Source organism: Phaethon aethereus, assembly GCF_964289735.1.
Source record: "Phaethon aethereus genome assembly, chromosome: 15".
In the NCBI taxonomy this organism is placed as follows: Eukaryota; Metazoa; Chordata; class Aves; order Phaethontiformes; family Phaethontidae; genus Phaethon; species Phaethon aethereus.
The window spans coordinates 10,004,954-10,027,148 of NC_138591.1; the positions used below are offsets into that span (position 1 = coordinate 10,004,954).

The 22,195-nt window shown below is 40.4% G+C and overlaps 1 protein-coding gene across 1 annotated transcript in view; it reads right to left on the reverse strand.

The window, feature by feature from the left end:
* XYLT1 (xylosyltransferase 1) overlaps positions 1–22,195 on the reverse strand; it is a 205,607-nt gene that overhangs the window by 64,804 nt on the left and 118,608 nt on the right. The window lies entirely within an intron of this gene.

The window sequence follows — 22,195 nt, forward strand, 5'->3', positions numbered from 1 at the left end:
ATCACCCCACGGGCAGCAGGAATGCCAGCCTTCTCCACACAGCCCTGCCTGTGTGCCTCAACCTGGACAAGGCTACACGAACATGGATAAATACCCAAATGTTTATGAGTCAGACCAAGCTCCACTTGGGTACACTACACACGTTTGCATCTTCAAAGGAATCACCTCCAAGTTTCTAAGCACTGTTCAAATTATTCAAGAAATGCCAAGGCCAACTTCCCCTCTGCTTCCCCAGAAATCAAACCCCGCCGTTTATCAAAAGATGCTCATTCCCATGATCAGCACAGTTCTGCTGAGAAGCTGGTGAAACTCTGCTGCTTAACAGCTGCTGAGGATTATCTTGACTGATAGCATTTATTTGTAACAGCAGATGTATCGTGGAACATGTAAATGGCAACCTGCATATCTTCACTTCTTCATGTACGAGAGGGGCTCTTATAATCCTATTTTAAATTTGTGTTCATTTCTATTTTAATGGAGCAATTTCTGGTCTCTATTTTCTAAAGGAAACACCGCAGTGTATGGTTAAGACAGGATGTACTGATTAACTGAAGAGCTGAAGGAACATTTTTACCCAGGAATTTAAAGTGCTTTGGTTTTGGTTTGTGTAACAGCTCTTCAACTCAAGAACCTTAACACAATGTAAGAAAAATACAATTTTATCCAAAATCTGACATTCATTCTTCAGTTAAACCACCTCTTGAATGCTCTGACATTGTAAGGACCTTTCTCAACAAAAACGGTTCAGAGAGAACCTGACATTTTGAATATAAGCAGAACAAGGAAGGAAAAGGCCTCAAAACTCAAAAAACCTCTCCTGCCCCAACTTTACTCTCGCATATTTTAACTTTTTTTCTTTTTTAAATGAAAGGGAATATCATTGTCTCAAAAGTTGCTTAGTCCCCCAAGGTACAATTTTTCAAAGTCATAAGATCTGAGTTGTTACTTTGGTTTATTTCCTCTAAAATGTAAATCTATTTGACAAGTTCCAGAGGTCTGAACTTCTGATTATACTGAAAATAAGTATTTAACTATTGGAAATGCATGTGAACATGGGCAGGACTCAAAAGTTCATTTCCCACTACAAGCAAAGGTTTGGAAATGGCCACGCATGAGCTGAACTTACTAAAAGCAGCAGCTGCCATCACATGCAACAACATTAATTCACCTGCCTTCCACCACATGCAACACTTTGGCCAAACAGTATACGTCAAAATCAATGCACACCTATGTTCTCAATGAACAAACAGCTCAATAAAACTCCTTGGCCAGCATAGCAACCACAGGTGGGACAGGACTTTAACCTGCTTTGTTTGAAAGTGGCATCTCCCCTGCCCTCCCAGAAAAACAACAGAATTGTGTTTTACACTCTTTTACAGGAACTACTCATCACTTTTATTTTTTCTCTCACCATCAGAAAAGCTGGGTTTTTCCTACCTTCCCAGAAAAAGCCTCATGAATCAATTAAGAGTCCAAGGGAGTTAGAGAGAAACTGATGCCATTTAGCAGATTCCAAGTGTCCAGGGCAGGTATTCCTACTATTAGAGGTTAGAATCTCCTGACTCAAATTTGAAGGGGACTCACGAAAAGACCCTCAGCAAACTTGGGAGAATAAGAGGTGGATCTTCTAACAACTTAATGAGACCCTCAGGTTTGAAAGCAGCACGAAGCCCTGAGAAGTTCCTAGCTCAACCATCACTCTCTTTTCAACTTGTCACGGATCCTCTGTTTCTTCCTGAAAACACCAAGGAGTATATGTGGATAAGTCATACGCAGTTCCTGCACTAGTGCCTTTTGGGATGCCCCCATTCTCCTCCCACCTCCACGTACCAGCTGTCTCAAGACTCTTTTCGCAGAGAGTGGGGACACAACAGGTTTGTGCTAGGTTGCAGAATGAACTTGAGGCTGCACCCAGGCACAGATATATCAGACAGCATGAGTATAGCCACAAAACCCACTGTGCCTTCCAAAACATCTCCTACAGCTATTAAAAAAACATGCTCATGTTTGTCTATTTGATACAAGGAACAAGAAAGACAACATTTGCCAAGTGTGAACAGAGAGTAAGTGACAGGGAAAGATGCTTTTTCCCAGGTTTTGGAAACTGGAAACATATGTTGATAAAAGTAAACAATACCAAAAGCTTTCTTTTTTATAATGTATTCATTACAAAAGTTGGACACAGAAAAAAAGGCCTTTGCCTAATCCTTCTTGATGCATCTTCTCCTTATTAAAGGGAGTAGCATGAACTCAGAAAAAACAGACCGATTGAAAGTTTGCAGAGCACTGTTTCAGGTTACCTAAACAATGTGGTCCCCTTAATTGTACTGAAATACCCTTGAGTAACTGAAACACTCCTTTTAGACAGCTACAAGAGAGAGATCCTGCTGCAACTGGAGCAGCACATCCCAGAAAAGGATGGTTCCAACATCTCCCATAACCCTCCCTTCAAGTTTCTCCTCAGAAGTGCTTCCCTAGCACACTTGCTTTAAATCAGCATCTGTTCTTCCCATCCTGGAGGTCCAGGAAAGTTGTATGTGTAAGAGGTGTACCCAGTCTCTAGAATAGGCTCTTTGCTGGACTATACAATGGGCTAAAAGGCAGCTATGTGCCTATCCAGAACATCCATGGATACTGAAAACTAAAGAGCCTACAAAGTCCCAGAGGCACACTGACCCTTACCTCTCTGCAGTCCCTCAAGGAACATCTGTCTGCTCATAAATTAATGCAACTTCATTGCCCCCAGTTGTATCCAGACTACCCATCAGGAAATTTCTAGTCCCGTGAGTCACTCTAAATGGGACACCAACAACTTAGATGGTATTTCTTTAAAAAAACCTCCACCATTAACTCAATAAAACTTGGATGAACAGCATTAAAAGATCAGAAAAAAGCTTAAATTTCGTTTCTTCTATCATTTTCCGTTTATTATAGCCATTTGCCTATGCTCAGTTTTATTATTTCTCCCACATAGCTGATGAGCTTCCCAGTGGGTGCGCTTAGGGCTTTTGCACAGAGACAGAAAGGGACTGTGAAAGGAAGAAAATGTGCTTGCAAGGAAAGCTGACAGGGGAATGAAGGGCAGTTGCAATTGCTAAAACAACCCATTTTTCTTTTAAACTGCTTTGATTTCAAACTGGTGATGTCCCCTCAATGGACTGAAATATTTTTAGTGGTTTTCATTATAGTTTTGGATACCAATCTTCTGAAATTAGTGGCTTTCTGCAATCATATGTAGAAGGTGAGGGGAATTTAAAATAGGCATATTGTGGGTCTTTTATTTTAAACTAACTTGCTTCCAGTACCCACACTACCATTTATCTAGCAATTACCAAGAACAAAATCCTCCCAAATTTTCACCTGAAATGCTACCTCACTTCACTGGGTTTCACTAATAAATTCCTGTAGTGACTTGTTTTCCTCTCTGCTATTTTCCTACTCCAGTCTCTTCTTCCACATGCTCCTTCCTTCCTTCTCTTTCTCTTTTAGGTTTAGGTTTTTATAGTCCCATTTTCCACCTGCATACTATTATGGCTTCTTTAATCCTATTCTTGGCTGCCTGGAATTTCACAAATGTAAGAATGCTGTATTTTTTCCACCTGTCAGAGTATCTGCTACTTCTGCTCCACACCATTACTTCCCCAGTTTTAGCCCATGGCTGTTAGGCACTCTCTATTTTGCAGGCTACTCCAATAATACAGAATGATCTTGGTTTGCAAATAAGATGAAATGGGCAGCAAGCATTCAATTGAGTGTCTGCTTACTAAAAAATACAGTAGGACTTCAGAGCTGTATGAATCACATCAAGATCTGAATAGCTCTGGTCACTGCATTCCTATAAAACTTGTGCATACCCAAGTCTTGCACATCACGTTAATGCCTGAATATTAATGACCTGCCTCTCAGGCAGGAGCACATCCCCTGCTAGGTGTTAGGACAGAAGACACAGAAAACGCATCAGATGATTTCACTTAACATTGTACCATTCAGCAGTAATAAAAATCTAAAAGGATTTTAAGGTAGTACTTGTGTTTGATAACTACTTCAGTGCCACCGCTACCTTGCCATTTGCCACAAGATCACTCAGGGTGCCAATTCAAGTGGCCTCCAGCCTCAGTCACTTCAGTCCAACAAAAAGCAGTTGCAAAAATCACCTTCTTCTCCCTGGTCCCAAATAGCCCTTTTTTCACCTCTGTTCACTCTTCTCCTTCTCACCCACCAGGTACAGAGGAGTCACGGGCAGCTTCCTTCCCTACACTCAGCCTTCACTAACACTTGTCACCTCTCTGCATGCCATCATCTGCCTTCCCAAGAAAATTGAGTCAAGCCAACCCAGGAGAATTCCCATCTTCTCCTCCTGCACTGGTTGCTTGGGGCAGTCTCAGTGGGACTAGAGCTGTACTCCATCTCACCTAGAAAGCTTCTCTGAGCATGGGCATTGCGTGTCGAGTGGACTTTCCTACAGATTTAAGGAATTCCCTTTTCCTAGGATAACTTACACAGATTGGTGTTTTACAAAATGTAATAAAAAGCCCATGATATTAATACAAGCTAAAACAAAACCCGTGAAGAATATTATGTTACAGTTAGATCTTGGGAACACAGCTCTAGCCTCAGAAATAGCTTTGCACATATGAGTGAGTGGGGAGAGTGAATGGAGTGTCATCTTTACGGCCATCTGGCACAGGTGAAACAGTATCTCTGGCCTGGAAGCAGCAGGACTTGTCTTAAACTTCCTCAAAGTCTGCTGTTTCATGATGCAATGGAAACAGTGGATAGAAGAGTGACTTTTCATGCTGCCTTGCTTCAGAGAGACTGCCACATGGAACCTCAGCAGAAGTGGCTGTGCTCAACCAGCTCATAACAAACATTTTCTAGCCCTTGCATCAAAGCATATTTATTTTGCTATTCTACACTGAAAACAAATCGTGGCATTTTGCTCTGTGATCAAATGCCTTACTGAGAAAAGCAAAAGTTGCCCTTCTGGCTTCCTGCTCAAAGCATGGCAGGATTGACATCAATGCGTGTTAGCAGGAAAACCCGTACCTATTTTTGCAGGTAACAGAAGAATCTCAGCTCTAGTGCAATTTCAACTTGCACTTTCTAGAGCCCAGACAACTCAATATTCATAATTAAGAGTTTAATCTTCAACAATTGCAGTATTACTAGATGCCAGAATAATAAACATAGTTCAATCATTTTCATATTTGCAGTAGTGCCACATTATGCTCAATCATCCACCAATATAACTCAGAGACAACCTGCTAATCTTTTACCTCTATTGCTAATTAATGAGATCATCAGACTTCTCTAGCAGCACGAAGCAATCTTTTAATGAATTTTGTGAGGCATATTATTTTTTGTAAATCAATCCATCGACTTTTATTCTCAGCTTGATATTGTCCTAGCTGTTCATGAGAATACCTCTGCGCAGATACCTGGATGCTGCTGACTTCGTCTGAACACAACTGTGCGTGTGTACTCTGCCTTGACAGCATGAATCAATGGATAGAGGACATCAGAAGAGTTATTGCTGCATAGTTCAGCACACTATTTACTGCTGTTACATCCATAAATGCAATCAGAAGCCTTGTCATTATAGCAGGAGCACTAGCCATAATCACTCCAAAGAGGCAGAGCTCTGCAGTCCCTACTTAAACTCACAGGAGCAGCCCCATTCCCTCCAGCAGGACCACTTCCGCAACAGCCAGCTGAGCAGTAGTTGCTGAACTCAGATTTCCACTATAAACTGCTTCTTTTCAATTGCTCACAACTCATAACAACACAGCAGGTTGAAAATTTCCAGGCTTGGCTTTCGTCTGAAAATCTTTTCCATTCAGTTAGAGCAAAAACATTCCTTCATTTAGCAAACCTAATTTTTGTAACAGACCTAGTAATAGAAGTAGTCAGAGTTATATAAAAACAACAAAAAACTTCACTGAAGTAATTCACCAGTGAGCCATCAGGACCTGACGAGAAGTCCTTGTCTGAGGGCTTGATAATAGCAATATTCACCTGGACCTATCCAGACATCTGGCTGGAGTTAAGGCCCAACAATCCATTACAGCAAGTGCCTCATTAGCGATCAGGCTCAAGAGGGGATGATCTGTCTTCCTGCAGTACCCTCCAGCAAAGACACCTTGCACAGGCAAGGTAACTCCTGAAGCACTGCGTGTGTTAATCACACTTAGAAGAAAAAGCAATTTTTCCTATGCCAGAGACTAGAAAACTACCTTTAGCAACATTAATCCCAACTTTGGGATGCCAATTTTCACCTCCAGCCTAGGAAATTATGTTTTCACGGTGGCCCTTGTGGACTTCTTTAGTGAAAGAAAAGATTTTAGGTGAGCACTGATTTTTTATTTTTTAATTGTTATTACTATTTATATGCAAAATGCCCACTGTCCTGTTCACAGTGTAGAAGACCCCTCTTTCGTATTAGGGTATTCACCAAAAAGTGGGCTTAGAGCATGTGCTGCTTTGGTGAATGTGTACGCTGACAACCAACCCGCTACAGAGCTCCCTGTATCGCAGGCACATCCTGCTCTCTGAAAGGCCATCCCGTGCCTCTAAGAAGCGGCATGAGCTGATAGTGTTCAGCATCTCAGGGAATCAGCACCTTTGCATGTCGGCTGAACCAAGCACATCCACCTCCCAGGTCAAAGAAGGGCTGGGTTCCACCTCTAGCAAAACAAACCAAGTACCTGATGAAGATAATTAACATGACCAGTCACACATGTGGCTTCTTTTAGTGGGCTTTAACTTGCTCAGCAAAGTAGGAGAAGTGCAATCAGCTGAGATCTTTTATGCAACTATCCCTAGGACACAGGGATTTGAGAGAGATGCTTATGGTTTACAGAATGAAATGTTGCTAGTTATGTTCTGTAGATTTCCTTAAAATTGCTGCTACCCATACTTTTTATCTGTGAATTAACATTGAGCACTTTGGATAAAATTTCAGAAATCATGCTGCTATGGAAAAGTGAATATTCAATTTTTTTTTCAGAAATGTTTTATCTCAACAACCCCACTCTAGTACTTTTCATTCTCAGACTCTATCGTGAATTACAGAAGCAATTTATGATCCTCTGTAAGTTCACATGATCAAGTAACCCATAAGCAAAAATCAATGCAAGGTAGGCAGGAAGCAGTGAGACATAATTTACAAGCATTCAATGACTAGTCCATTTAACATTAGAGAGACAGATTTCAGTAATGTTCTTTCCATGCTGAGCAGAAGCCCTGGCTTGGAACAAAGGAGCTGCTGATGTGAGCATTTTGAGTCTGCTTTAATCATTTCAGAGAGTGACAGTATAAACTTAGGGCAGTCAGAGAAGAGCCACTGCCTTACAGCCGGACAATCCCCTTCAGGAGATCACTGGAAGTTACTCTACAGGGAGTTTGTGAACTGATAAGCAGCTCTGCATCCCTGCAGAATTTCATATAAAAAGGAAAACTCCCTGTCATTACAGATTTAGGTTGAGTTCTGCTGCAACACCTGTGCTGGAGAGATTTCTACCTTGTCTATGGATAGAAAAATAAAGTACATGAAAGAAGGAAGGTAGGAAGATAGAAGACACATGTAGAACTGTATAGTATTCACAGCTGAATCATAAGATGATGAATAGTTTCTCCCTTTTCCCAAGGGGGAAAAAAAAAAGATAATTTTCTGTTTTGGAATTTGAAAGAAAATATTTCCATCCCAGCTTTGTCATCATTCTGTTATAGCTATTACACATTTGTGCTGCATGCACCACTTCCAAGACTCACTCAAGAACGCACTGGGGCAGGTATCATCCATTAAGCAAATCCAGAAAGACACTCTGCACCAGAAAACTCTGTGTATGTTTTTCACATGATTGGAAGGATACATTGTAAATGAAGAAATATAAGAACCTTGAGAACAAAGACAGAAATCTTTTGTATCACAAAATCCATGAAAGCAGGTGGAATAACACAGGACTGTTATCTATTCTATGATCCTATGACTGTTCAAAATCAATCTCAGTACCGAATTTCTGATTATGTGTATGTGTGCATGTGTGTGTGCTGCAACAGCACATTTATATCCACTAAATTTCAAACAAAACCAGAAAGCATTTGGTTTGAAGCAGCCTGCCATATTTCAAACAAAAACTTTGTTCTGTCTTGCAGTCAGTCTCAAGTAGTTACTGAAACAATTTTTACGTTTGCAAATGACTGATTAATTATCAGATACCACTATACTGCACTTGCAATACACACTAAACTTAATTTACTACAATACTTACCTAGGCAGGCCAATAATCTCAGTAACAAGCTCACTTTTCTGACTAATTATGAAAATGGTAGCATTCCTGAGAGACAAATCTCAATTATTTGCAGTTTTTGCTGGAGTGTGTTAGCCAAGCATTTTCTCCTTTTTCTTAGTGACTCTCATGAATAAATAAATAACACTCAAAAGCAACAGTAAATTAATTAATGTTGAATTAGAACTAATTTCCTAATAATAATATTTATAATATCAGCTAACAGCCGATTAGCACATCACGATCAGTGTCATTAGGGTGAATACAAAATGCCTTGTAAGTGAGCAAGAGGTTATTTTTACTACATTCAGTGACATTGCTGGACTTTACTTTTAAAGCAGATCCAACAACTGACACAGATATTCCTTGCAAAGACCTCTTGCACCTTATACCTTAGTCCAACTTAAACATTTGGGAGGTAACACCCTTGGAAATCACAAAACAGAGAAAGACCACTGGTACCTGTACCATTATAGCCCTAAGAAAATGCTCTAATAAAAGGCAGAGTTTTCCAGCTTGGCTCTTGGGACTAACCAGCAGCCCATTCAGAGTGGGACCCCCAGTTCAGAGTCAAAACTTGTGGAGACCACCCAGCTGATCACCAAAACCAAGAGTAATTCCTGAATGTACCAGTTCTGTACACTCTCCAGTGAGTTTGCTGCAGGGCTAGACACTTCATTCAGGTCCTGCGGCCCAAGAGCTGACCCCCACCCAGCAGAGTGACTACTGCCAAGGAAACTTTGTGCTCATTAGGAGAGGAGAGGTTACAGTAGGGGAAAAAAAGCAGTGAAAGGGGTGAGATGAGGCATGTGTTTAGATATCTTACCCACCACTGATTGTTGCTTTAAGGATGCTCCTTTCAACAGTCCAAAACTGATGAGAACAGGAATTTGTCAGACAAGATAAAACATCCCACCACTCCCGAGAAAATCGATGACACAAACCCAAATTGAAGCATTTATAAAACCTCATCCACTATTTGCATTTTCTGGACACAGCTACAGCCACACCAACAGCACTCTGGCTTCTACAAGAACAGCACTGCAGCGTTGGGAGGTGCCCAGTTCTTCTGGGCAGCTTCTTTAGCTGGTGCCTGCTATGGGCCACCAGCCACCAGCACATTCTTCCTGGAGAGCCCCTGCCAGGGCTGCTGGCGATTGACCTGCCTGTAGTCCCCTGCCCCGCTGATCGGCAACAGCGATGAGATTCACACTGCTAATTTAACACATCAGCCTCTCCAAACAGTCCGTGGAGACAGAAGGACCCTCCATAGGCTGTTCAAGTGATGGCGAAAGAGGCAGAATTGGCCAGTGGCAACAAGGCTCCTTTCCAAGGCTCCTTTCAGTTGATGGACTCAGGTTTCTCTCGGGCAATAGCGGTGCACCATATGTACATCAGTCTCCTCCTGGTACAGTACAGCTGTTACCTGGGGACATCACTGGTGGCAGCCCAGAGGCGCCCCCAGGTCCTGCAGTTTGCCCTAAGGGCACCTAAATTAGACAATCAACTACTGATGTAGGTGGCCTGAATTACACACCAGAGGATGCCAGCCCTCTTGCTGCAGATGGATTACATCCCAACTTGGACAGCGATGACAGGCTCAGCGCCATTCATGCCAAAACCAACAATGGGCTTCGCAGTGAGCTCTTCTCTGCACTGAAGCACTTAGCTCCCTTCCCTGCTAGGGAAGCCTTTAGATTTCTTGTGCAGGACAAGACGAAAACACAGAAAATGTCCTTATTTCAGTACAGACTTTCTCTTCTGCCTCAAATCAACATCAAGTTTAATCCTTCAAGGAACAGAAACTTGAAAGCCAACCAGTTACTACAGAACAACAAAGGCATATATTAAACAAGAAAGTAACAACATCAACATAACAAATCCCAAGCGTAATAGCAATAGAGCTCTATCAAGGCTCACGCCTCAAATTAGCATTTGAAACAGCCTTTGCAGATTCCAGTGCCTGTTTCTGTGTTTTGCGGTGTTTTTGGAGACTGCTATATCCGTAACCTTTACTCTATCTCTTCCTGTCTTGCTCACAGTACGAATAATCAATAAAGAGTGAAAACATGAGCAATTACATAGTTGAAGTCAGTCTCTACTTCACACAACCTCCCAGGAGATATTTATGTACTGCTGAGACTACTAAGAAATGAATCGGTAGATAAATGCATGTTTGTTACCTGCCTGATCAATGTCTTCCCATTCTGTGTTACTGTGCTGTCATTTTTCAAGTCCTATGTAAAGTACCTTTTCCCCAGATATTCTTAAGAAATGAACAGTAATCACTATAATCAGTTGGTGTAAGGTCAGGACAAAGTTAATTTGTACCATATGAAGATCTGGTCTGCTAACTTGAAATTAATCCTTCCTTTGAGATTCCCATTACGTCTGTCTCCTATTTTTTGAATACAGAATTGGAAGGACAGAGTCTGCCTTTATTCTGTGCCCAAGATAACTATGAACATCATGTTGGAAACAGACCAAAAAAGTCAAGACTTTCATGGGTATTTTACATAGGTAGTTTCAAAAGGTCTAGTTAGGTACTGAGAATAAAGACTGACACTAGAAAAAACAAAAATAAACCCGCATACCTGTGCCTTGTGTCCATGTGCTGTAAAACGTGAAAGTTTAGCCTTACATTTTAGCTGACGCTAGTTGCACTGCACGTGAAATTAATAGGAATTTCACAGTAGAGTCAAAAGAGAGAGAAAAAATAAATAGCGCATGTCTGGGCAGATTCACTCCAAAGCTGTCAGGCTTTGCTTCCTCTGCACCCCTTTGAGTTAAGCTTTACGGATTTCAAAAGCTGCAGGGCTGGGACATAGCTGAGTGCTTTTAAGAATCTCATGCTGTGTCAATAAAAGATGCCTGAGACATCAGATTCATGTATGTGTATGAACCATAAATAAGTATATGCCTTGTGTGTGTATACACACATATACACCCTAGCAGGTTAGTTAAGAAATAATTGTAATTGAAATATTTAAACTAAAATACCACACCTAAAAAAACAGCTTCCCACAGAAACAAATGCAGTTTCTGCATTCACAGTATTCATTTCTCAGCATGCGTGCCAGCACATAACTAGTATCAAATAACCTTTATGTAAAAGGGTACAGGTAAGCAATGGTTTTCCCAAATGACCCAAAGTAAATCTCCCAAGAAAGAGAGCTGCAGAAGCTTGGCCATTCCGTTTCTGCAGGCTTTCCCCTGTAGCACCTGTGATTTCTTGTTATCTCTGGTCAGCAAAACCAGCACGATAGAGGGACATTAGCTCCAGTGTTAGCAGATTCACTTCCAGCTCTGCAGATCACAAGGCTCAGCTCAACTGGTACTCCCAGCAAGACCAGGACACTGCCAGCCTCCCTGCTTAAAGCTCCCCAGCTTGTCACCCAGTGCTAAAAGGCTCCTCAGGGGACAAAGTCCTTTTGGTAAGCAGAACTGGGAACCAGCAGACAGGAATTAGAGCACTTTTCATAAAATACTTTTCAAAGATCCACGATCCAAATTCAAAGATCCAAATGATCCCGATAATTTTCAGAGAAAATACTTTTCAAAGATCCATGCCTTCCTTTAATATTGGCATTGATCTATACGATCATCTTCATTTTCTCTGTTTTATGTGCATTAAATGAGCTCATTCTGTGTAATTTAAATTTCTGAAGTAGTACATAACCTTACCTTGTCTACCTCACACTCCCTATGTAACGTACTTCTCATTTGTCCATGTGAATAGTAACACATCAATGAATTTATCATTGATCAGTTCTTGTACTTCAAGAAAGCTTGCTACCATGTGTACTACTTAAAGGATGAGCATGAATAATTTTATCCAACACAGAAGAAAAAGAGGACCAATCTTCTCTTAGTGTATTACTTGTTAGACAGAGGAATGCAACATAATTATCTGACATTTCCAAGAGCAAATAGATTCTACTATAAGCAATTAAACACCGGTTCCTTTGGCAGACTTCAAAAGATTACTCATATGGTATGCTAAGTTACAATAACATTTGAATAATAAGTAACACCACACTACTTTAGCTAGATTTTAACATATATTGACTGGTCAAAACACAGGAGAAACAGATGGGTAATTCCTGCACAGGCCACCCTTACACTGAAAATTTTTCATTAACATGGAAGATGTTCAGGAGGTAAATATGAGCATTTTTAGAAAAAAAACAAAAAGCAAGCACTAGTGACAATAAGTACTCTGAACCTAATTAAAACGGAGAGTTTTGGTCTGTGCACTGTGTATTACAACCTACGTGTCTCTTCCCGGAGACAGGAAAGGTAGGGCTGAGCTCTCCTTCTTGGCTGGAATGCTTTCCAGAAGCTGCTTCTGATCAAGAGGGATTAGTAAAGATGGTTTAAGAAGAAAAACCATCGGGCATTAATCCTCTAAACATTTCATAGCCAACATATCTTTAATACAATCCCTCTAATCCAATTAGGGTGCCTTGAAAATCATGTCTTGAATTCCGTGCTTCACTGTGATCGGTTCGGTGTGAGTGAAACATCCATTTACAAGACAGCTGCTAAATGCCTTCTCCACTTTCCAGCCCACTCTCCACCCTCCACTGTAGCTAAACCCAAGCCCTGCCCTCGAACAGGCTGACTCCAGCCCTGCAAACTGCGTGAGCAGCAAACACGCGTGCCCTAACACATTAGTCAGGGTGAGCATTCCCAGCAATTTCAAAAGCAAGCTCGCCACACGGAAGAGAGATTTTAGATATTAAAATCTCTTTCATTCATAAACATATATATTAAATATGCACAAGAAGCTGAAGACGTAATTTTATCTCCCCATTTCACACCTGAGTATCAGTTACTCAGAAACGTCTCTAAGAAGAGCAAGTGGACTACAGCCTTAGCAGGGGGGTATGGACGCCGGCCTTTTAACATTCATCCCTTCGAACCAATAGGGAAAACAATTCCTAATATGTTTTTGCAAGCAGGGAACAAATTACTACTTGTTAACGGAGCTTGATTTTTTTCAGTGTTCTCATGACAATTATTTGGATTGGTTTTCACAAGGGTGTATATTTGCACTTACATATATGGGCAAAGAACAGAAAGAGACAGCATAGTCTTGTTGCTAAAATAAAGGACTTTTACTCTATTACTCCATCATGGTATAAAAAGATCCCATTAACATACCACTAGAGGAAAACAAAGGAAAATCAAATTGCTGGCAATGAAAAATGTTCAACAAAAACAAAGTAAACTGATTTTCTGTATTTCACTAGACATTTCAGTTTTGTGGTTAAAAAACCCCAAGTGCAGAAAATGTCATTTTATTGACTAAGTTACCGGCTGCTGTTAAAAGCATCTGGGGAGAATTTGTATGTGAAATACATTCTTGCAATAATACCATAATTTATAAAGCAGAGTTATAAATTTCTCTCAGATTTTAACGAGGCTATGATGCCCCTGAATGTCAAAGAGCTACTTAAACAGTAACTTGTAGAAGACTCCACTCTATACTGCAAAAAAATGAACATCTGTGCAAAGTTTAAAATAAAAAAAAATTAATGCTGATCTGTTACAGACAAAAATAATAATGGATATTATTTCCAAAATTATTTTAGCTCTGATCCTCAGAGTCTGTCTTCCCATTCTGCAACTCTCCCCTTCATGTTAGCAGTCAGCGGCACTAAATTTGGCACCAGGCACTTGCTATTTACTGCGGTTGGGACTGATCCTGCCCAACGCTGCCACCCATGTGCTGGCAAGGCTTTAGCAGGACCTTGACTTCAGGGAGGCTTTCCTTGTGTGCAGCTTATCCCACACGACTGAATTTGTGGAGTTTGGCAGAAGTGAGCACGATGTATGAGCGTGGATCTCTAGGAATAACTTAATGGTGCAGCATACTATGAGACAGGGCACATGTCCAAGTAGTTATGCATTTTAATTAGGTAAAGCGAGTGCTAAAAAAATTCTTTGAAGCTCTAGATGTAATTCAGTAGCATTGGTTTCCAATTAATTGGGTTTTTTTTCTGCCACCTGCTCACTCATACATAAGCTATTTGACTACTCCTATCACAAGGGGAGGCTTAAAAAAAAAGAAAAAAGCCTCCATTCAGATGTAATTGAGGTCCTCCTCCTCTACAAAGATGGAACCCCAAACTAAACAAACACATTCACAACTTGGCTTTTATGGTACAGTAGGACATAAAAATCATCAACTGGCAGCAAAACTCTTAAGCAAAACTAATTTGGGAGATGAAAAAGTGTGAAACAAGAAACATCTCACAGATTGTAAAATGACATGTTTATTTAAAAAAGAGACCAGGAAAAATAAGAAATATTGGCAGAGCATAGCAGTAACAACTGAAAGACTCCCTGGCTGTCAGTTGGTTAAAGCTTGCCATTAACTGCAGGCTCCTGGACTGAAGAGCAAGTGCTCCACAGCCCTCAGACACTGAGCACCTGAGCGACAGCAACTAAATCAGCCCATAGGCTAGGTTAAGCCAGTCCTTCTCATAATTAATACTTTGAGCATCATCTGGAAGAGGAGGATGAGGAGGTAAAGGGGTAAGAGAGACAGGGAAAAGCCCCAACAGGTTTGTTGCAAAAACAGTTACATACTTCACCATCTGCAAGGGTGGGACCAGTAAGGATCCTAATTCTAGCAGCTCAAGTACTGAAAGGTACAAAATCACAGCACTGGAGAATCAGGAATCACTGAGGTCTCCAGGTATAGCAAGGTCTCCAATTACTATTGCAGCTGCTGCTGCAAACACTTCTGTGTGGCTGTGGACTATCAGGAACTCATCTTTCTCATAGCTTAAAAGCTAAAAACCCCCAAAGATTACTTCTAATTGTAGCTAAGGATAGATACTACTTTTTAAGGCAAGGAGTTAGTTAATGAGTAGTAGCAATGTAACTCTTTTCAGTTCAACTGCTGAATTAATTTCAGTCCATCTCCTGCTATGCAGCAGGAGTCACCCATATGAAATCAATGGAGAATCAACAGTGTAAAATTAGTATCAAAAGAGAATTAGCATGTCTGAACCAAATTCTGCTCAGTTTGCTCATGTTCCAGCTCTGAACAATTTTTGATCTATATAAATGCAGATTAACTTCGAGCTTCCTTACAATCCCCCATTCTAGCTAAAATAATCAAATAAAACTGACTGCAATTTCCTTCAAATATAATTTCTTTTCCAGTATCTTTGACATTAAAAGAATGATGAAAAATCTCTTCATATTAGTTCCCAAGACAGTATTGCTAGAAGGTTGTCCTGGTTTCAGCCAGGGTAGAGTTAATTTTCTTCATAGAAGCTAGCGTGAGGCTGTGTTTTGGATTTGGGATGAGAAAATGTTGATAAGGTGCTGATGTTTTGAGTTGTTGCTAAGTAGTCAAGGACAGTCCAGCTTCTCATGCTGGCCTGCAGCAAGCAGGCTGGGGGTGCACGGGAAGCTGGGAGGGGACACAGCTGGGACAGCTGACCCAGGCTGGCCAAAGAGATATTCCCTACCATATAACGTCATGCGCAGTATATAAAGCTGGGACAAAGAAGAAGGAAGGTGTGGAGGGACGTTGGGAGTTACGGCGTCTGTCTTCCCAAGAAACCATTACGAGTGACGGATCCCTGCTTCCCTGGAGATGGCTGAACCCCTGCCTGCCCATGGGGAGTAGTGAATGAATTCTTTGTCTTGCTTTGCTTGCATGTGCGGCTTTTGCTTTACCTATTAAACTGCCTTTATCTCAAACCATGAGTTTCCTCACTTTTACTCTTCCGATTCTCTCCCCCGTCCCACCATGGGGGAGTGAGTGAGCGGCTGCGTGGGGCTTAGTTGCCAGCTGGGGCTAAACCACGACAAAGGTGAACTGTTTATCCATACACACACCACTCACTCGCTCCCTTTCTTGTGTGAGGTGGACAGGGCAGAACCCATCACTTGGCCCCCACCAAAACTGAGTAATTTTTGAAGATCCTTCTCTTTGTGCTTCAGTGACAACCCCTCCAGAAAACTGCTCACCACCAATCTGAGTGCCTGGGTCCTGCCACACTCTGCTGCAAGACTTAAGATCTAATTAATACTATCAAAAATACAGGCCAAAGTAGCCTGCTGAGGATGCTTAGAAAAATCTTCTGTGGTATATAACTTTTTTTCCCCAGGCAAAGTTGTGATTCCTTGGCAAATTCTGCCCATGCCTCCTTTTACAAGGAGTAAAAGTATTGAGTACTCACTCAGTTTGAGTATTTATTTCTAGAGTCAGAAAGTAGTCTTTTTTTCACATTACAGAATATCTTGAGTTGGAAGGGACCCATAAGGATCATCAGGTCCAACCCCCTGCTCCTCGCATGACTGCCTAAAACCAAGCCATCTGACTAGGAGTGTCATTCAGATGCCAACATGCATTTACTTCAAGACATCCAGTGCCAGCCTGCTTATCCGTAAAACAAACTGCAGTGTGCAGATTGCGCTGCCTACTCAAAGATGTTTATTGAAAACTGCATCTAATTCTTAAGGTTAAGAAGAAAGCATTCTATTTCCTATCAAAGCCAGGTTACTATTTCACTATTCTAGTTTATTCATGTTAAACAATCCCTTCCCTTTTTATGTTTACATTCAATTTAATGGTACTGCTTATCAACAACTGAAAGTTTTTAACATTACCATCAAGTTCAATGTTAAAAGAAGAAACCCAGAGAAAACATATCTCTAAGGCAGTACTTCAAGAAATTTCCTCAGAAAGAAATCTTTTAGAACACTTCACAATATTATTTTACAATAGGTAAAGTAAAAAAAAAAGCAGTCTGCTCACCATCATGACCTTAATGTCACCGTAAGTACCATTTTTTCCTTAATGTAAAAACACTTTTAATTTCTGGAATGACTCTTTATGTAAATTAATTCAATGTCTTACGGCACCAAATGCTTACTGTTCAACAGGACAACTTTCACAGAGTTGAAGACAACATTTGAAAGAGAATACCTGTTTGCTAGCAACTCTTTTATTAGAGCAAAATCATCCTCCAAATCCTAAAGTCATCTACTATGGAAAGGGTTAATATTATGTTAAATGAAGAAGTATTTAAAAATTACAATTATACCTGATGCTATAATTACATTGCCCTATGATAGAATCCCCAAAGAACATAGAGATCTTTTGCCAAAGGTGATGCGAGTGTTAATATGAAACACAACGTGTGCTCATTTTGATTACATATGTGCCTGCTGAGAACATATGATAGAGTCCAAAAAGCTAATTCATTGTCAGCATGACAGCAGGAACTAATATTAAATCTTGCACACCAAGTAAATTTTCCAGATTACCAATTACCACACAAAACTAGGACACATTGCAAATGTGGTAATCAGCATGAAAGTAAAATGCGAACAAAATATTGCTAAATAGAGCTCATCTCTGAGACAGCAGTGGGTATAGGAAATGTCCAAATAGTTCATCCTTTCTCTTCAAAGACAGCAGTTAATTCAGTTAGTCTAACTCTAATCCCACTTACACCATGTTTGCACTGACTTTCACCATGCTTATCCTCACTGGCACTGTAATAAAGTGGCAACACTGTTGTCTATAAACCTTCAATTGCTAATTCTCTTTAGCAATATATAACAGCAGTTCAAAACAGATTCCCCTCCACACACACACTTTTTATAGGTAGCCTGCATTTCAAAGATACTACTGAGTGTTTTTGTGTTCACTTCTCACAAGTCCCTGGCAGGCTTCTGGCACTGAAATCATATTAAGAGTCAGTGTATAACTCTTAACCCACACCAGCATGCTAACATGCATTTTGATTTACTTTTAATTATGGACATACTCATGCATCAGTCAGTATTTTACAGAGCAAGTGCCTAGAGTATGAAGAGGAGAACCCAGAGTCAATGCACACCAACAAGCTAACCCTGGGGAAACCAGATATAAACACAATTTTGAAGGCAGCAAAGACCCAGCTAATACTTCTAACTGCATCTTTACCTGCCTTTTTGTAGCTTTACTAATGACATTATTAATTAATAACTACTGAGCCTTCCCAACAGAGCATTTTAAATAACAGTTGAATTTCTTTATGGATGATTATGAATCATAAAAGTATGTCTGCATGTTCAAAGCAATAAACAAGCCCAGGTAGGGAGCCTGAACTGCTGGGGAAAATGCTCTTTGAAGCTTGAAGTTTTAAGGATGCTAAATGCCTACTGTGTAGTATTATGCAATTTCCAGTCCAGCTTGATCCAACTAATCTGAAGAAATGTAGGATTTCCTGCGTCTTGCCTCAGCATAGGCAAATGCTGTCTGAAAGGAAGATGATGGCTTTTTAGACAAGCTGCAGGGTCGGTTAGGTTCACTGCTTTATCCAAATGAGGCTATGCCAGTTTAGGCCAGCTATCATTTTCAGTACTCAACTAACGTAATGAAAAGAAAATTGTCAAATCACAATTATTTCTACTCAAGATTTATGCAAATGATGAAATAGGTTTCATCAGCTTTGAAATGTGTTATTCAGGGATGATGCAAGGTTTTCACGTTCGGCTTGAATTCTGGGCAAACTCGGGAAGTTTTGAAGGTTTATTTAGGGGGCTTATAAGAAAAATGGGGACAAAATTTTTAGCAGGGCCTGTAGTGATAGGACATGGGGTAATGGTTTTAAACTGAAAGAGGGTAGATTTAGACTAGATATAAGGAAGAAATTTTCCAAAATGAGGGTGGTGAAACACTGGCTCAGGTTGCCCAGAGAGGTGGTAGATGCCCCATCCCTGGGAACATTCCAGGTCAGGTTGGACGGGGCTCTGAGCAACCTGATCGAGTTGAAGATGTCCCTGCTCATTGCAGGGGGGGTTGGACTAGATGGCCTTTAAAAGGTCCCTTCCAACCCAAACTAGTCTATGATTCTATGATTTAGGGCAGCTTTGTGCTATTGCAGCTGGATAGGTTTAGATATAGGTTGAAATAGATTTGTAATGCTTGAAGATGAAAACCCATTTGGAGATCCTATTTATCCATAAGATAATTTTTTTCATCTCCACCTGCTATAAAAAACCTCCTACTATTCAAAGAAAATTCCAGCATTAGTGTTCAACAAGATCGTCGCCTTTAAGGTAGAAAGGAACTTGCACTTCCCATTCACTCTTCACTGGGTTTAGTTACCATTTGAATGAGGATTTTACTTTTGCTTATTGACTGTGCTTAACATTTCTTTCTAGTGTTTAAATTGGTACATAGACAGCAAAAGAGCAGCTTCAGCTGTTCTTACTGATCTTACTATCTGCCTTCTAGATAAAGAATTCAGGCCCTTGCCATATAAGACTTGGTAGATGAGAAAAAAAAAATCTGTACTGTTTTCTGAACAACGCAAAACAAAATTACTAATCTGTATTTAAGCAAACTCTAGGCAAGAGAACACAGGTGAGAAGACATGCAGGGCAGAGCTCAAGTGCACCAAGGCTTTACAGTACATGGGCTGTTTCAATGGCCGTTTGCATGGGATCAGTCTTACCCACCAGCCCTGAGGGACAAATCCAAATGCCATCATGTGGTTTTGTTTCCAGCTCTTCCAAGGCTACATCCTTTTATTCCACTGATCCACCATGTACCTTTTATACCCGGAACACAAATCAGCCAAAGGCAGGTTTAGTCATCTGGAGTAGATGCTCGATACGCCTTGGCAGACAAAGTAATTGTGGCCCTTCTCTACTTTTGCCTCCAGGAATCAGCCACCGCACAGACCTCTGGAAGGTGTGCCCTCTGAGGACAGATGGCATGTGAATGTCAATTCACCCTATTCTGCTCAGTCCTGGTGAAAACTTTTACTCATCTTTCAAAGCAAAGAGAATTTGCTCTCAGTTACCCAGACAAACTACTACCATACTTTTTCTTTCTAATATTTCTTTCTGTCTCCTAATCCAGTCTATGGCTCAGTCCTTCTACATGGATTCGTAGCAAATAGAAAGAATAATATCTTTCCTACTTTCAGATATTAAGATGGATCATGATTCCTCCTGATATGTTAGAAGCTATTTATCAGTTTGAGTTATGAGGCCTTTCTGACTGTGAAGATTTAAACATCGATTTAATGCCACCTTAAAGACTCCTAAAAGTGTAGGAGATTGCATAAGATAAATAATTTAACAATAAATGGTATATCAAGGCAGACATTATTGCAACCTTCCACCAATCAATCACCATTTTCCGTGTTTATCCAATTTTCATCTTAAGGCTCTGTACATCAAATTGCCTAGACATATACTACACAACTGAAATAACTTCATCATTGAATAAAACTGCATAGCCATTAAAACTCTCTAATATCAAGACAGCTGACGTTATGTTAAATGTTGGCTTCAGTGTCGTATGGTAATAAATTCTGACCTAAATCCAATCTTTCATGGATAGCTGATTCATAATGAAAAATCACCGTTTTGTCACATTACCTTAGGAAATTTACTATGGAAACTAATACAGTACAGGACAGTCTTTGAAATATATGATAATTAAAAACACCATTCCCTTCCTATCCACCCTTAAACAAAGGGAACAGATCTGTTTTGGTGCAAAAATATCAAACATGCTAATAGCTACCAGTTCAAGAGAGAAAGTTACTATCATGCTTTTCCTAGGTCTCTAACGCGGAAGCAATAATTGATACACTACAACTGACACCTCTTACAGTAGTCATCAACCAGCAGCACACAAGTTCCTGTACCAGGTCAAAGCTGCTGAGCCAAACAGATAAAAATGGAGGGGAAACATAAACATCATGGAAAACTTTTCCTCCGATTTCACATTTGTGCATTGTGGTGGTACAAAGCTGAAGAACTGCCATCAGTGATGACTTAATAAATTCGTTGAAGGTACAGTAAGTCAGACTGGACCTACAGCTGGACTGCTCTCTTGCCTGCCCTCATCCCTCCAGCAAAACACCAGGGTTTTTCAGGGATAGAACTATAGATTTTTAGTGCTTAATTTAAGTGACTTCAGAGAAACTTGGATATAATTTTCCTCCTTAAAGATACTTATGTTCAGCAAACTCCTATATGGGACTCAGAAAAGGTTGTTGTTGTTTTATAACAAAATTATTTCCAAGTCTCTTGATAAACAGGATGTAAAATCCACTTAAATACCGAACTAACAACACCACCACCGCACACCATTTTTCTCTGTGTGTATGTGCAATGGAGTTAAGTTATCCCTGTTCTGTACATGGCATGAGTTCTCTGAGGTGTCCCAACAAGCCTGTGACACACCAAGGAATGAAACCAAAGTTTCCACAGGACTAGTCTAGGGCTTACTTTCTAGTTAGTGCTTAAATGGTTGGCTTATGATATGGGATAATGGAGCATATTCTTGCTGTCACTCTTTAGTTGGGAGGTCTCTAATGACTTCTCTGCATAATCACATCCCCAGGTGATAATACAATAAATAGACTTTGAAAAAAATTTTCTTTCACCGTAGGGACAAGAGAATCTTCCCCCCCCGCCGTTACTCTTCTAAATGAGACTTCTGCTTGGATGGATTCCAATAGAACTCTGAGCCATTTCAAGCTTGCACTGGGGCTCTCCGATATCACTCATTTCTTTCCTAAATTTTTGCAGTCTGCAGCAATAGAAAGCAAACATCAAGAAAAACACTAAGATATCTGCCAGTGTTTGGCAGATTATACCTACAAATGGCCATAAATGATTGAGAGAAATGAAAACGTGTGAACTTGTGTGTTAAGTGCGGCCTTTTCATTGTAAACGATAGAGCTGAATCTAGGGGGATTTCTCATTAAGAAGATCCAGAACTGGACCACTTTGAGTAGATTTCCTTTTTACAGACTAGATGAAGAATGCCAGAGCTGTCTGAAGCCTTCCTGTAGTATTCCTTGGGAGCCTGACAGAAGTGATTTTCCCATTTGTTTTTCAGGGATCTGCTGGTAGAGCATTTT